Source organism: Aegilops tauschii, chromosome 2 (genome assembly GCF_002575655.3).
Source record: "Aegilops tauschii subsp. strangulata cultivar AL8/78 chromosome 2, Aet v6.0, whole genome shotgun sequence".
In the NCBI taxonomy this organism is placed as follows: Eukaryota; Viridiplantae; Streptophyta; class Magnoliopsida; order Poales; family Poaceae; genus Aegilops; species Aegilops tauschii.
In genome coordinates this window covers 204351498-204368547 of record NC_053036.3, presented here as the reverse complement: position 1 = coordinate 204368547, position 17050 = coordinate 204351498, and the positions used below count along the sequence as shown (strand labels likewise).

General features: G+C 44.8%; 1 long non-coding RNA gene across 2 annotated transcripts; it reads right to left on the bottom strand.

Moving 5' to 3' along the window:
- Nucleotides 1–1302: 1302 nt before the first annotated feature.
- Nucleotides 1303–16605, bottom strand: LOC141041610 (uncharacterized). Of its 2 annotated transcripts, none has more exons than XR_012202272.1 (3): nucleotides 16069–16605; nucleotides 2536–2595; nucleotides 1303–1522 (listed from the first exon to the last, which is right to left on the bottom strand). It is a non-coding gene; the product is annotated as an uncharacterized lncRNA (long non-coding RNA). The 2 variants fall into 2 exon arrangements; XR_012202271.1 differs by lacking the exons at nucleotides 1303–1522; nucleotides 2536–2595 and adding exons at nucleotides 9353–9556; nucleotides 10570–10629 and having other exon boundaries at nucleotides 16069–16604.
- Nucleotides 16606–17050: the final 445 nt, after the last annotated feature.

Here is a 17050-nt window from a genome sequence, read left to right as displayed (position 1 = left end):
CATGACTACACCAGTCAAAGTCGCTGTTGTAAGTCCTTAATCTTCATGCCTTTTAACTACTACTTACTCTGACTTGTGCCTTGAACTGCATGGTTTGCAGCCAATGTCTATTACTCTTTTCAGTTTTATACACAATTGGCTTAGCGTATCATTGCACCTTACAAGGTTTAAAAGAGAGGAGTGATGTTCCTTTGATCTTGACCTGTAATCTAGTTCCATGCTGGACTTGCCCACACAACGTTACAATTGCCTGTTTGTCTGTTCTCAGTTGTTTTGTGATATGAATGATGTCATACTATGCTTACCGTATTATAAACTTTGTCTCTTTATCCTTAGCTGTCAATACAATGTGAAGAAATAGACAATACATTAGCCATGGTACATGGTCATATGTTTGGAACCTGGTTTTATTATGTACTTTGCAGTAAAATACAACTAATATTTTACATGGGTTCACCAGAATAAGTTCTGTATATAGACCAAAGCTATATTGTTTAGTTTTGCTGCCTCCTTAATATCTTCTGTTCTGATACTACTAATGTAAAAACTCAACTTTTCAGGAAGCTATGGAAAAACTGGTGGAACCGCCACCTTCTAAAGGTGGCGAGGCAACTATAACCGCAATGTCAGCTCTTGCTGCAGTGGGTCAGTACCTGTCCACTAACAGTGCCAAAAGCATGTTCCTGCGTAATACTGGGTTGGTTGTTAAGGCAATCTCGTCCAAACTGCCTCATGATCAAGATATGCAAGCTCAAAACAATGTTATATCTACGCTCCAGACACAAGTCCGTTCCTTAACAGAGACCCTTTGTGAAACAAGGACAGACATTGTTCGATGTCGTCAAGATACGCATGGTTTTGAAACCAGACTATCAGACATTTGCTATGTTGTTTAGGAGCCGAGGAGAAATGAAGGCGAATGTTATGGTGCTCCATCGGACAATACAGCATGAAAACGTAACAGTCAGGTCAAATGAACTGAGCTTCTGAACTTCTAGTGGTGCATTTATCTCCTAGACTGTTAACTTTTATGCCAACCTTCCTTTTGTTTTATAGTTGTAATTTGTTATGTTGCGATATAAAATTTGTTATTAACGTCCAGCCACTGCCTGAAGAAAACAGCAAGCCATTTTTGTATAGTGTAGGGTGTTCCCTATATTTGCACTGGTGGCGATCTTTGATGCCCAGTGGATGTAATCTGTGCAATCGCCTTAATAGCCTAGCGTTAGTTTAGGGATTATGTAGCGACCAGACCTCAAACAGTCTGATCTCTGTGCATCAGTGTCATCCCTGGATTGGTAATGCTGACACACACAGTACTTGAGGATTTATAACAGAGTAGCAATCACACACTTATTACATCGAATGTCTCAAAAGAGAACTTATTACAATAAATATGGCTTAAGGCCATCTAATACGATAACAGCGGAAGGCTTGGAAGATAAAGTGAGTCCATCAACTCCAACGGCATCACTGAGTGAAAGACCACGACCTAAGGCACCTTACTCGTTGTCTGAAAAGTCTGCAACATGAACGTTGCAGCCCGAAAACGGGTCAGCACATGGAATATGCTGGCAATATAACACAAGAGAGCAATGAACAGAATAATGCTATCACTACATGCATATATGGCTGGTGGAGGCTGTATGGTTAATATGTTTTGTGGAAAGCCAATTTTTCCCTACAACAAAGGAATAAATTTTATTTAACTATCATGGTAGTTGTTAAACATTGAGAAGATTCACCCAACTCAATCCCAATTAAGCATGATCATTAAACCCAATCAAATTATATTAAGAGTGATGAGATCCACATGATGATCCAATAACTAGATACTCAAGATGTCCATAACCGAGGACACGGCTAACCATGATTAGTTTGTACACTCTACAGAGGTTTGCACACTTTTCCCCACAAGACCCGATCTCCTCTGTTGGATTTCTCGCACTACATAATGTTTGAGAAACGGATGACCGAGGCACAGTCTTTCCGAAGAGGTCCCCTTAACCGATAGATAGGCCGGTACACCTACAATCCCCTACATCTGCTAGCCCATCATGGAAAGGTTTCCCACAACTTACTCAACTATGCCAGAGCCCATAATGGCATGTGGCTGCACACGGAAGTTTCTAGCATGAATAATCTTATGATCCCTTTGAGCCTGGGTGGCAGTCCATAGGAGAATCACCCGGTACCCCGGGATTTCCAAAAATACAAGCAACACTGGGTTCCCCAGGTGCCTCAGTCCACCCAGATGTGTATTAAAGTTGACACCTTAAGTTAACCATTAATTAACAATACTCACATCTGTCATGAATACACTCAAACCCAAACCACGTCTACGAGCATAGCATAGCAATATAAGCAACGTAGAAGTAACTCCCATAGGTTTGATAATAAACAGGTGAATAGGTACTACCTCATCTACTTCCCAAACCCACAATTTAAATCAAATCCTAACCATGCAATTGTTTGAGGATTGATCTAATGCAATAAAACCGGGTAGTAAAGGGGTATGATCAAAGTGTTACTTGCCTTGCTGATGATCCGTGAGACCTAGAGACTCGTAGTAGCACGCTTCGCACTCCGGGTACTCTATCGCAAACAAACAAGCATACAATAAGCAATCAAGCAAAGATGCACGGGTAAAACTCAAATAAGAAGATCTAACCAGAAAGTTCAACTTAAGAACTCCGGTTTACAAAAAGAATCAAATCAAACGGAGCAATGAAACTCAAACTGCGAAAGAAACAAGATCCGTTTACTAATCTGGACTAAAGTCAAATTTTACAGTAGCAAAAACTTGTTTAAGTTGATTAAACAGAAAGAGGGCTTCGAGACGAAACTCTAGGCGCTTGAATCGCCTGATTCCAATAAATGAGCAAAAAGTTAAACTAAAACGAAAATCGGGTCATAAATCGTGATCGAAAATAATCATGAAAATCCCGAGAAAAAGAAAAACTGACGAACAGGCTAACGAACGTTCGCTGTCTGCGGCTAAACGGTGAAAATCGTTCGTTAAAACGAATGAACGAATGGGCGTTCGTTAAATAACTAAACCGGGAAAAGAAAAAAACCGATCTAATAAAAAAACGCATCTAGGGTTTTACCAAAAAACCGAACCGGCAAAGAAAACCGGCGGCAACGGCGAACTCCGGCGACTCCGGCGGGTCGGCGGCGGGCGGCGGCGGCGCACGGCGCTGGCGTCGGCGGGGCTAGGGTTTCGGCGGGGCGGGCGACTTGGGCCTCGGCGGGGTCGCGGGCTCGGCTTATAAAGTCGCCCGGGCACAGTGTCCCGGTCGGACACGGCCCGGTAAGTCGGTTGACTTTTTTATAAAAAAAAATCCGCACAGAAAAACGAATAAAAGAAATACTAAACAGACTCTAAAAATTCTAAAATAAATTTTCCCCGTCCTCTAAATATCTACCGGACAAGGTGAACATTTATTTGGGACTCTAGTGCAATTTTGAAAAACGTATATTTTTCCTAATTCAAATAAAATAGCGATAAAACTCGGAATAAAATTCTTATTTGATTTTAATATTAAATCTCAAATATTTCTTTATTTTGAGGGAGTCATTTTATCCTCTCTCTTTTATTTTTATAAAAGAAATATTCAAAGAGAAAATAATTAAAATCAAACGATCCTCTTTTCAAAATTCGAGAAAACTCAAATATGAAAATAACGAAATTCCCAACTCTCTCCGTGGGTCCTTGAGTTGCGTAGAAGTTCTAGGATCAAACCAAAATGCAATAAAGTATGATATGCAATGATGACCTAACGTATAACATTCCAAATTGAAAATTTGGGATGTTACAAACCTACCCCCCTTAAGATGAATCTCGACCTCGAGATTCGGGTTGGCTAGAAAATAGGTGAGGGTAATCCTTCCGTAGGTCTTCCTCTCGTTCCCAGGTGGCTTCATCTTCGGTATGGTGGCTCAACTGAACCTTGCAAAACTTGATAACTTTGCTGCGTGTAACTCGGCTGGCAAACTCGAGAATCTTGACTGGCTTCTCCTCGTAGGTCAAATCGCTATCCAATTGAATCGCTTCCAGCGGCATGGTATCTCTCAAAGGAATATCAGCCATCTCTGCGTGGCACCTCTTCAATTGAGAAACGTGGAACACATCGTGAACTCCCGACAATCCTTCGGGCAATTCCAACTTGTAAGCAACTTCTCCCATACGTTCCAAAACTTTGTATGGTCCCACAAAACGTGGTGCTAACTTTCCCTTATCTCCAAAACGCTTCACTCCTCGAAGTGGTGATACACGAAGATACACTCTGTCTCCGACTTCGTAAACTGTCTCCTTGCGTTTAGAATCCGCATAGCTCTTCTGCTTGGACTGGGCTACTTTGAGTCTATCGCGAATCAGCTTAACCTTCTCTTCAGACTCTTTAATCAAATCTGGTCCAAACAACTGTCGGTCTCCAACTTCATCCCACAACAACGGCGTCCTGCACCTCCTTCCGTACAATGCTTCGAAAGGGGCCATCTTCAAACTGGCTTGATAACTGTTGTAGTAAGAGAACTCTGCGGATGGCAAACTATCGTCCCAACTAGATCCATAGTCTAGTGCACAAGCTCTCAACATGTCCTCCAAAATCTGATTGACTCTCTCAGTCTGTCCATCTGTCTGCGGGTGAAAAGTTGTACTGAACTCTAGCCCGATTCCCAAAGTTTCATGCAACTGATTCCAAAACTTTGAGGTAAACTAGATTCCTCTATCTGATACAATGGACCTCGGAACTCCATGCAAACATACGATCCTGGTCATGTATATCTTTGCCAACTTAGCACTGGTGTAAGTGGTCTTCACTGGGATGAAATGAGCTACTTTCGTCAAACGATCGACTGCAACCCATATCGAGTCATAGCCTAAACGAGTCCTGGGCAATCCCGTGATAAAATCCATGCCTAGCTTGTCCCACTTCCATTCGGGTATCGGCAATGGTTGTAGCAATCCTGCTGGCTTCTAATGCTCTGCCTTCACTCTCTGACATACATCACAAACTGCTACATACTCCGCAATATCCTTGTGCATTTCGGTCCACCAGAAACTATCCTTCAAATGCAGGTACATTTTAGTATTTCCTAGGTGAATCGAATATGGCGAATCATGGGCCTCCTGCAAAATCAGCTTCCTGATCTCCTGATCATTTGGCACATAAACGCGGTCCTCAAACCATAAGGTATCGTGCTCATCCTCACGAAATCCTTTAGCCTTTCCTTTGCTAATCCTTTCCTTTATCTCGGCAATCTCCTTGTCCGTCTTCTGAGCTTCTCTGATATTATCCATTAAAGTAGATTGAATCTCCAATGCTGCTACATAGCCTCTCGGAACTATCTCCAAACATAGCTCGCGGAGATCCTCTGCTAACTCCTTGGGTAACTCTCCGGTCATGAGTGTATTGACATGACTCTTGCGGCTCAACGCATCGGCTACTACGTTAGCCTTTCTGGGATGATAATGCAACTTCATATCATAATCCTTAATGAGTTCCAACCATCTCCTCTGCCTGAGATTCAACTTCTTCTGTGTGAAGATATACTTCAAACTCTTGTGATCCGTGTATACCTCACAATGGTTTCCGATGAGAAAATGTCTCCAAGTCTTCAACGCATGCACTACGGCTGCTAACTCCAAATCATGCGTAGCGTAATTCAACTCATGGGGTTTAAGCTGTCGTGAGGCATATGAAACAACTCTTCCCTCCTGCATAAGTAGGGCTCCAAGTCCTCGACGAGAAACATCGCAATACACTTCATAATCCTTGCGTTGATCTGGCAGAATCAACACTGGTGATGTAACCAAGCATTTCTTCAACTCCTGAAAACTAGCCTCACATTCCTCAGTCCATTTGAACTTGGTGTGCTTCTTTAACAACTCCCTCATAGGCTTTGCAATCTTCGAGAAATTCTCAATGAACCTCCGGTAGTATCCTGCGAGTCCAAGAAAACTCCAGATCTCTCCAACTGACGTGGGTGCCTCCCAATTTGTCACAGTGACAACTTTGGTAGGGTCTACTGCTATTCCTTCTCCGGATATAACATGTCCATGGAATCCAACTTCCTTCAACCAAAACTCACACTTGCTGAACTTGGCGTATAGCTGATGTTCTCTGAGCTTCCCAAGTACTAAACGCAAATGCTCCTTATGCTCCTCTTCATTCTTCGAGTAGACCAAAATATCATCAATTAACACCACGACGAACTTATCCAAAAACTCCATAAACACCTTATTCATCATGTTCATAAAATAGGCAGGTGCGTTAGTCAGACCAAATGACATAACGGTATACTCATATAGCCCGTACCGCGTGGTAAAAGCTGTCTTAGGTATATCTTGCTCTCGAATCTTCAGCTGGTGGTATCCTGATCGCAGATCGATCTTGGAAAACACTTTAGCTCCTTGCAGCTGATCAAACAAATCATTGATCATCGGCAGTGGGTACTTGTTCTTGATCGTTACTTCATTCAATCCACGATAATCAACAACCATCCTCAACGATCCACCCTTCTTCTCCACTAGAAGCACTGGTGATCCCCAAGGTGACGAACTTGGGCGAATATAACCTTTATCCAGTAACTCCTTAATTTGCTTCTTAATTTCCTCCAAATCCTTTGCGGGCATTCTGTACGGTCTCTTAGATATTGGCCCTGTGCCTGGCAAAAGCTCAATCAAAAGCTCAATGTCTCTATCCGGTGGCATGCCTGGCAACTCTTCTGGAAATACATCCGGGAAATCCTTCACCACTGGTACTTCCTCCTGTACAACTCCTGATAAGGAATTTACTTGAGTCCTATTCGGCACATGCCGGGATACATACTTGATCCTTCTTCCTTCTGGGGTGGTGAGCAAAATCGACTTACTGGTGCAATCGAGGTTTCCTCCATACATCGATAGCCAATCCATACCCAGAATCACATCCAAACCTTGCGACTCCAAAATTATCAAGTCTGAGGGGAAAACATGCCTACCTATGGTCAATGGCATCTGAAAACATCCTTGGCTTGCCATATACTCTGCTCCTGGCGAGCTCACTAACAAAGGTGTACTAAGAACTTTGGTGGGCAGTTTATACTTATCCACAAATCCCCTTGATATGTATGAATGCGATGCACCAGTATCAAAAGAACGACTGCAGTAAATGACTTAACCAAAAACTTACCTATTACTGCATCTGGCTGGGCTTCAACCTCCTCCACGTTAACGTGGTTCACTTGTCCCCTGTTGAAAGGCTTGGGCTTCTTCCCAGAACTTCCATTGTCGTTTCCATTCTTAGCTTCAGGACATTCATTGGCGTAATGTCCAGTTTTCTGGCACTTGTAGCAAGTAACGTGACTTAGATCTTTCTTGGCTGGCGTTGCTGGGCTGGAACGGTTCTGTCTGTTGCTTCCTGCATTACCATTCCCGTTCTTGGAGCTACTATGGTTGTGTGAACTTCCTCCATTGTGAGTGTGGCCTCCATGGTTATGGACAAGTCCTCCCGAGTTCGGGGTGAAACGGGGTCTCTGCTGAGCTCCAGAATTATACTTCCCTTGTCCATACTTCCTCTTGCGGTTGTCAATCTGCTACTACTTCCCTTCAATCATGAGAGCTCTATCTACCAACTCCTGGCAGTTATTGAAATTTGCCACCATCAACTACATGCTCAGCTCATCATTCAGTCTTTCCAGAAACTTCTCCTGCTTAGCTGCATCTGTAGCGACGTCATCTGAGGCATAACGTGCTAGCTTACTAAAGTCATCCACATACTGGCCAACGGTGCGTCCTCCTTGGCGTAGGTTGCGAAACTCACGCTTCTTCATGGCCATAGCTCCTGTTGATACATGGGCAGTGCGAAAAGCCTGCTGGAACTGGTCCCATGTAACAGTGTCGATGGGGTAAGTGGCTATGAAATTCTCCCACCATGATGCTGCGGGTCCATCAAGCTCATGTGCGGCAAAACGCACTCTCTCCGCATCTGTGCATCCTGCAGTGGTCAACTCCCTTTCAATCTTGCGGAGCCAATCATCTGCAACTATCGGCTCGGTGCTACTAGAGAACACCGGTGGATTCAGCCTTATAAAACGGGCTAAGTGATCAACAGGTGGTGGTGGTGGTGGTGGTGGGTTGTTGTTGTTGTTCCCCTGATTCTGATTCTGGACTAGTATCTGCATCAATGCATTCTGCTGCTGGATCAACTGAGTGAGCTCCGGTGGGAAAGCAAATCCATTGTCGCGTCTCGTAGGCATCTGCTGGGTTTAGAAAATATGAGAAAACAGAGTAGAATGAGGTCTAGGGGGAAAACACTACCCATATGCACATGAGACAAACACAATCATATCACTCACTCAATCAAGCAAGGCATACAATCGGTCTAGAACTATCATTACAAAAGTGCTCGGACTATACTACATACATGGTGGAATACTACTACTGATATGGTGGTCGACTGGAAAAATTGATCGGTCGAAGACTCCATGATATCCGCTCCAGCTTCATCAACATAGTCATCATCGCTATCGTCGGGGTCCGAGTTGGTGTCGTCAATGATGATGTAGTTCTCCGGGCAAGTGGAATCATCATCTTCTCCTCCTGGCATGGGATCTCCCATGAATACTCCGATCTTCTTTATCAGGTCGTCATTCTTCTCCAATAGTGTTGCGATTTCTTCCTCATATCCATCGCGTGTAGACTTGAGTTCTTCCTCCAGCTCCGTGATCCTTGTCATCGCCTTCTTCAAATCTGTCATGCCTGCGCACATCTGGTTCTCCTAGTGTCGAATGTGCTGGTTTAACTCTTGGATGAAAGCTGCAATGGATCTATCCTTCCTGGTGTTGATCATCTCCCATTGCTCATCTCGACGCCCACAAATTTGGTAGATAGTATCCTTAAGATCCTTGTGGTAAACATGTCCAATGCGTCCCATGGTGATGTGGGCTGCCATACTCTTTCCTAGACTCCAGGTTGGTGCATCAAAGGAAAACTCTATGGGCTCAGTGATTGGCGTGAATGTCCTTCCTGGAACTTGAACTTGAATCATCCAGCGCTCCTCTTCTGGTAAAGTGGCGTTGTAAGTCCCAGTGAAGCTTGGTATTCCGATGTTCAGGTACCTAGTGACTTCCTTCAAGTGGCGTCCAAAAGGTGTGTCTTCATCCGGTTGTGCAAACTTGTTCCTTGCGTCCACCATCCTAAAGAGTAGAAAATGGAGAGGAGTCAGAAATGAGAAGAGAGTAGTGATCTACGGCTTTAGCTTAGTGGTCGTGTCCTACAGTCAGCGTGTGCTCTGATGCCATCTTGTAGCGACAAGACCTCAAACAGTCTGATCTCTGTGCATCAGTGTCATCCTTGGATCGGTAATGCTGACACACACAGTACTTGAGGATTTATAACAGAGTAGCAATCACACACTTATTACATCGAATGTCTCAAAAGAGAACTTATTACAATAAATATGGCTTAAGGCCATCTAATACGATAACAGCGGAAGGCTTGGAAGATAAAGTGAGGCATCACTGAGTGAAAGACCACGACCTAAGGCACCTTACTCGTCGTCTGAAAAGTCTGCAACATGAACGTTGCAGCCCGAAAACGGGTCAGCACATGGAATATGCTGGCAATATAACACAAGAGAGCAATGAACAGGATAATGCTATCACTACATGCATATATGGCTGGTGGAGGCTGTATGGTTAATATGTTTTGTGGAAAGCCAATTTTTCCCTACAACAAAGGAATACATTTTATTTAACTATCATGGTAGTTGTTAAACATTGAGAAGATTCACCCAACTCAATCCCAATTAAGCATGATCATTAAACCCAATCAAATTATATTAAGAGTGATGAGATCCACATGATGATCCAAGAACTAGATACTCAAGATGCCCATAACCGAGGACACGGCTAATCATGATTAGTTTGTACACTCTACAGAGGTTTGCACACTTTTCCCCACAAGACCCGATCTCCTCTGTTGGATTTCTCGCACTACATAATGTTTGAGAAACGGATGACCGAGGCACAGTCTTTCCGAAGAGGTCCCCTTAACCGATAGATAGGCCGGTACACCTACAATCCCCTACATCTGCTAGCCCATCATGGAAAGGTTTCCCACAACTTACTCAACTATGCCAGAGCCCATAATGGCATGTGGCTGCACACGGAAGTTTCTAGCATGAATAATCTTATGATCCCTTTGAGCCTGGGTGGCAGTCCATAGGAGAATCACCCGGTACCCCGGGATTTCCAAAAATACAAGCAACACTGGGTTCCCCAGGTGCCTCAGTCCACCCAGATGTGTATTAAAGTTGACACCTTAAGTTAACCATTAATTAACAATACTCACATCTGTCATGAATACACTCAAACCCAAACCACGTCTACGAGCATAGCATAGCAATATAAGCAACGTAGAAGTAACTCCCATAGGTTTGATAATAAACAGGTGAATAGGTACTACCTCATCTACTTCCCAAACCCACAATTTAAATCAGATCCTAACCATGCAATTGTTTGAGGATTGATCTAATGCAATAAAACCGGGTAGTAAAGGGGTATGATCAAAGTGTTACTTGCCTTGCTGATGATCCGGGAAACCTAGAGACTCGTAGTAGCACACTTCGCACTCCGGGTACTCTATCGCAAACAAACAAGCATACAATAAGCAATCAAGCAAAGATGCACGGGTAAAACTCAAATAAGAAGATCCAACCAGAAAGTTCAACTTAAGAACTCCGGTTTAAAAAAGAATCAAATCAAACGGAGCAACGAAACTCAAACTGCGAAAGAAACAAGATCCGTTTGCTAATCTGGACTAAAGTCAAATTTTACAATAGCAAAAACTTGATTAAGTTGATTAAACAGAAAGAGGGCTTCGAGACGAAACTCTAGGCACTTGAATCACCTGATTCTGATAAACGAGCGAAAAGTTAAACTAAAATGAAAATCGAGTCAGAAATCACGATCGAAAATAATCGCGAAAATCCCGAGAAAAAGAAAAACTGACGAACAGGCTAACGAATGAACGTTCGCTGTCTGCGGCTAAACGGTGAAAATCGTTCGTTAAAACGAACGAACGAACGGGCGTTCGCTAAATAACTAAACCGGGAAAAAAAAGCGATCTAATAAAAAAAGCATCTAGGGTTTTACCGAAAAAACCGAACCGGCAAAGAAAACCGGCGGCGGCGGCGAACTCTGGCGACTCCGGCGGGGTGGCGGGTCGGCGGCCGGGCGGCCTCGACGGCGGTGGCGGCGGGTGGCGTCGACGGCGTTGGCGGGCTGGCGGGCGGCGGGGCTAGGGTTTTGGCGGGGCGGGCGGCTTGGGCCTCGGCGGGTCGTGGGCTCGGCTTATAAAGCTGCCCGGGCACAGTGTCCCGGTCGGACACGGCCCGGTAAGTCGGTTGACTTTTTAAAAAAAAATCCGCATAGAAAAACGAATAAAAGAAATACTAAACGGACTCAAACAATCTTGAAATAAATTTTCCCGGTCCTCTAAAAATCTACCGGACAAGGTGAACATTTATTTGGGACTCTAATGCAATTTTGAAAAACGCATATTTTTTTCCTAATTCAAATAAAATAGCTATACAACTCGGAATAAAATTCTTATTTGATTTTAATATTAAATCTCCAATATTTCTTTATTTTGAGGAAGTCATTTTGTCCTCTCTCTTTTATTTTTATAAAAGAAATATTCGAAGAAAAATAATTAAAATCAAACTTCGAGAAAACTCAAATATGAAAATTTGAGAAAACTCGAGAAAACTCAAATATGAAAATAACAAAATTCCCAACTGTCTCCGTGGGTCCTTGAGTTGCGTAGAATTTCTAGGATCAAACCAAAATGCAATAAAATATGATATGCAATGATGACCTAAAGTATAACATTTCAAATTGAAAATTTTGGGATGTTACTTTATTTCCTAGTCTTCTTTTTCCCTGGTTTGCTAGTGGCCGCAACAACCATGGGCCATATACGGACCGTGGTGGCCTTGACCCTGCTACGGGCCGTAGGATCCATGGGCCTCCTACGGGCCGTCTTTAGATGGGCCTCTAACACGGCCGTAGAATCGGTGGGCCTCGGGCCGTCGGATAAATGGGTCTACATGGGCCGTAAACGGGCGTAATTGGTATCGGCCCAGCACGGTAACGGGCCGTTAACAGGCCAGAGGACAGCAAAGGCTTAATTCTATCACATGCATAACGGATCGTTAATGGGCCAGAATATAGGACAGGCTGGAAACAGCGCAACGGGTTAACAGGCTAGAAACGAGCCGACTCTTGCCACGGGCCGAATTTGGCCCATTGGGGGAACAAGCCAGTAACGGGCCGGAAGTAATCGGGGGCCGGAAAGGAGCCCAAGAACGTATGGGCCGTCAGTAGGCCGAAAGCTAACACAGGCTGGAAACGTCCCATGTGAATCATGGGCCGTTAACGGGTACAAAGAAATTTACTGTTCATTATGGGCTAGAGTCACCGTGGGCCTCTAAACGTCCTAAAGATACGAAGGCCTCATATGGGCTGAAAGACGTCGTGGGCCATACATGGGCCGAAAGTGAAACGTGCTGGTGTTATATTCGACGGCCCACATGACGTTGTTGGGCCGATTTCGTGCAGGCCCTGACGGGCCGTGAGTTACCGAGCCGTAAAATGGGCTATTTGCGAAGAGACCGTTAACAGGCTTTTCATGGGCCAGCTCGCTATCATTTGACCAAGTCAAATGGGCCGGCCTTTGTAAGCTAAATGGGCCAGTGATGGGTCGTCGCACGTGTCGACATATCATAGGCGCCTATCGGACCCACTAACGAGCTGACACGTATTTCCTCCGGCCAATCAGAATTTTACACGTGAAAATTTCCCATTGGTCCGGGCTGTTAACGGGTTATCGGATCCAAAACCGGACCCGATAGCTTAACAGCGTCCCATTACGGTGGATGCCACGTGTCGGTCACCCTTGACGAAAGCACTTCTATGACGCGCGATTTATCGTCATGGAAGTGGACACTTCCGTGATGATAATTTTGGTAATGTCATGGAACACTTCTACGACAACACAGGTATGACTATCTTGATTCTGTCATAAATTTGTCATGGATGTACATGCATGACAGAAAACGTGACCTACTGTGACAAACACGTATCATCACGGAAGTGTATTTTTTGTAGTGATATGTTTATTTTCTTAGTGATAGAAGGTGTGTGAGGTGCAGTGGGCACATCATTTCTAGGTTTGGTGGGTCAAGGCGAGGACTCATAAGTCGGTTCCGTCCTGCGCCATATAGGTCAGGCCGAGATGCGTTATACGAAGACCCATGGATTACTCGACATACAAGACAAAGATACCAGAGTCGTGGATGACTCTATCTCTACTGACGTGAAGCAAACTACGATTTGTAACCCTAGGCCCCGAGATGTTATATAAGGCCGTGGGCTAGTTCGTTGATAGTATATATACACAAACAATCCCTTGGCATTCACGTGTACTTTATACACATCCCCATCACAAATATACACTACCAAGAGTAGGGTATTTCCACGACCGCAAGGGCCTAGACTTGGGTAAATCTTTGCCTCTTATTACCGTCCAGTCTAACCGTCAGAGATATCCTACCAAATGATTTGATCGAATCATATCCGCCAACTAGTAAGACAGGGGGAGACAATGTGTGCGAGATAGGCCTAAAGAGAGTGTGCGTGCGGGAGAAACGTAGGCAGATATGTGTATAGAGAGAGGGCCAGCAGAGACCGTGCCTGCGTATGCATTTAGAGAAAACATTCATAGATAGTAGTAAGAGAGAGAGGGAGATATATAGAGCGTGTGTGCGTGAGACACCCCGGGAGAGAGTGTGAGCATTTGTGAGAGAGAAATGCCGATGTATATAAAGTGTGTGCGCTTATGCGTCAGATAGAAAGATAGCACGCGTGTGAGGAGGGACCAAGACAGAGTGCATCTACGCGTAAAAGACTGTTCTATGCATTAAATTATAAATTGTATTAAAAAATTGGATGGGATCATGAAATTTGCAATTCGCGTATGAACGAACATTGATATATCAGACACCCATACTCTATTGAATTCGAGCATGTGTATGTGTTTATTTCACATTATTGATCCATAGAGTGAGAGTGGTTTGAAATCCAGACAATGCATGACTTTTGCAATTCATATATAAACATGAGTGCACTATGTGTTGTCAGTGTCAAGCACTTTATACATTTGTCACATACATGGTATACATTCCAAATTGCTAGCTACGAACTAGAATACATGTTGAATTCAACATAAAGTGGTTTCAAAGATTTGAATTCATAGGAAGTGCATTCAACTATTTGAATTCGAGATAATGGCATTTGTAAATCACATTTAAAAGGGGGCATCAATCTTTGTTGTGCGTTTGAACATGCTATATATTCATACGCATTTCTAACTATATTTTTTCAACCAAGGTGATTATCTAGAACCATGCATGAATTGAGCTAAGCTGCAAAAAAAATTACTCAGGTTTAAATCCTCCCCTTTCAAAATAATCATAGTTTTAGGATTTTCAAGAGTCAAATTTTTTAAAGTTTGACAAATCCTAAAAGTTCAATTGTGGAGAACTGTAAACGTTAATGGTTCTACTCCTAAATATTGAACGAAGCGCCAATAAGCCTCTCGCCGCCCGAAACCGCGCGAGACCAATGTTTGATGGTAGGAAATTACTATCCTGACTCTGACCTGTGTAGCCTATCGGCCCAATGTCCAAAGGTCTAATACGGGGTATGTTTGTAACATCACCAAGACGCCAGTCAACCGCCTCCGAAAACATTCATACACCATGGGCGCCTAAACACCCATGCGCTTGGCCGAAATCGCTCCCGCCCACTATTTGGGGCACCTGAGATTACCGTCCTAATCCCGACCCGCAATATGTCCAAAATTTTAGATGGGGGCAAAGTTTGTAACCTTTCCCAAATTTCAAACAAGCACGTCTCAAACGGAAACATGGTTCCCTCTTAGCTCCCCCTCCCTCCGTTTCCCCATTCATACTCCGTGGGCGCCAAAACACCCTCTCCACCAGCCGCGAAACCCCAGCCTCCTCCATCCTCCACCCCATCGCACCCGATCCACCGCCGCTCTCCTCCATCAGGCTGGAGCCGGTACCCCGACGTCGTCGTCCACCACAACTGCAACCGCCCTCAAGGACTTAGCAGGTGAAGCCGAGGCCGAGCTCCCTCCATGATGCCGACCTGCGCCGTACCTGAACCACTTCGACCACGCCATCCTGCGGCTCACCACTGCCGCTCCACTGTCACAACCGTCCACCGCACCGGAGCTATTCATGCTACTCGTTCGTCGACTCAGATCTTCTTCCCCGTCGCCGACAGACGGCCGCCGCACCACACTCAACAATTTGGCCATGGGTTCGCCCAAGGCCCCACCGTCCTCCACAATATCTTGTTTCCAGCGAACCACAAGAAGATCATAAAAAAAACAGAAGGAGGACACAACACTACCAGCCGAGAGTTGTACTCCTCTTTCCTTATTCATGCAAATCTAACATCTCTGCTCACACGGTATTCATCCCATGAAAGAAACTAGTTGACAACTTCTTACTGCACCTTCTTCCTGATACTAAATGTTCCAAGTAACTCGCCATGCACAAGGTTTCCCCTCATTTACTATTTCACCTTAGCTAGAGGTTTGTCTTATTGTCCCGTACTCTGTCTTCGGCCTTCGAAAGGAGACCAGTAGGGGCAGCGTCGTTTTCGGGTCTTTGCCTGCCAAGTTGGATAAGAAAAAACGTGCATAGAAATTCTATGGCCTCGTTCATGGCAGGATGTGGCAATGGTGGGTTATCGGCGGAAGGAACATCCCCCTTTTCAAATGTGCATTCCTCCCCCCCTAAACTAGCTACACAAAATGGTCAGTGAAAAAGACAGGTTACATCAAGCAATAAAATCTGCTACGAAAATTTAGATCAATAACTCATTGCTCTTAAAAAATTGCATAGCCTACAAACTACAAATATGCTAACAATTTGCTCGCAAATCAAATTAGCACAATAATAAATTGTAGACAAATGAGGTATGTACCTCATCGATTTGGGAAAGGCATGGAAGGAGATGGGAGGATGCCGGAGATGACGATGGTGGTACCCGACAGGAGCACGAAGGTTCCCTGGTTTGAGCGCGCCATTGACGAGGATGGGCGCAGTCGCCTCCTCTTCCATCTCGCGCTCTCCGCAGGAGCCACCCCCGAGCGGCTGGCGGTGGAGCGCCACCGCGACGACCTCCGCTGGAGCCGCGCCACCGTTGCCTCCCATAGCGCGTGCTGGTGAGAGAAACCCATCCGCGGTCGCCAAAGAGGAGATGCGTGGCCGTGTGCCCCTCCGCACGACCTCCACCGGGAGCCACCCCAAGCGGCTGGTGGTGCAGCGCTAACGTGAAGATTTCCACTGGAGTCACGCCGCCGCCGCGCACGAGCTACCCCTGCCGTGGTGGCTGGCAAGGAGGAAGAGTGGAAGGCGACGGATGAAGTGGAGATGAGTGGCTGCGTTGGGTGAGGGTGGAAGGGAAAAGATCGTGGGGGCGGAGGTCGTTTTTGCTAGGATTCTAAACCCGCGAACTATTGCTTCGGGTTGATGTGGCGACACTCTCGACTTTAAGATTCGGCTTGGTCATCCGACGACCAGTTCGTGGTTCGTTGTGAAATGCTTAATATCTCACGAACACCAGTTACTATTTTTTATATTTTATTTAACACAATACAATTGAAGTCGCTCACATACACTTGCATACACTCATCTCTATAAACTCACGCACGCACGCCCTACATACATGAGCACCTCAGACAGACTGAGCCGACACATCATCGTGAGACTGACGAAGTCGCTACAGACGCCTTTGTAGTCGACGAGATCGTCTCCACGCACTGAACACACATCGTTGGAAGATCTAAAATAAATCCAGAAAACTGTGAGCACCAATGTTAAGTTTAGAACTTAAACTCTAGCGAGCTGAGATATGAGTGTCCTCTTGACAATTCAACTACAAGTTGATTTACTATTTGCCTATT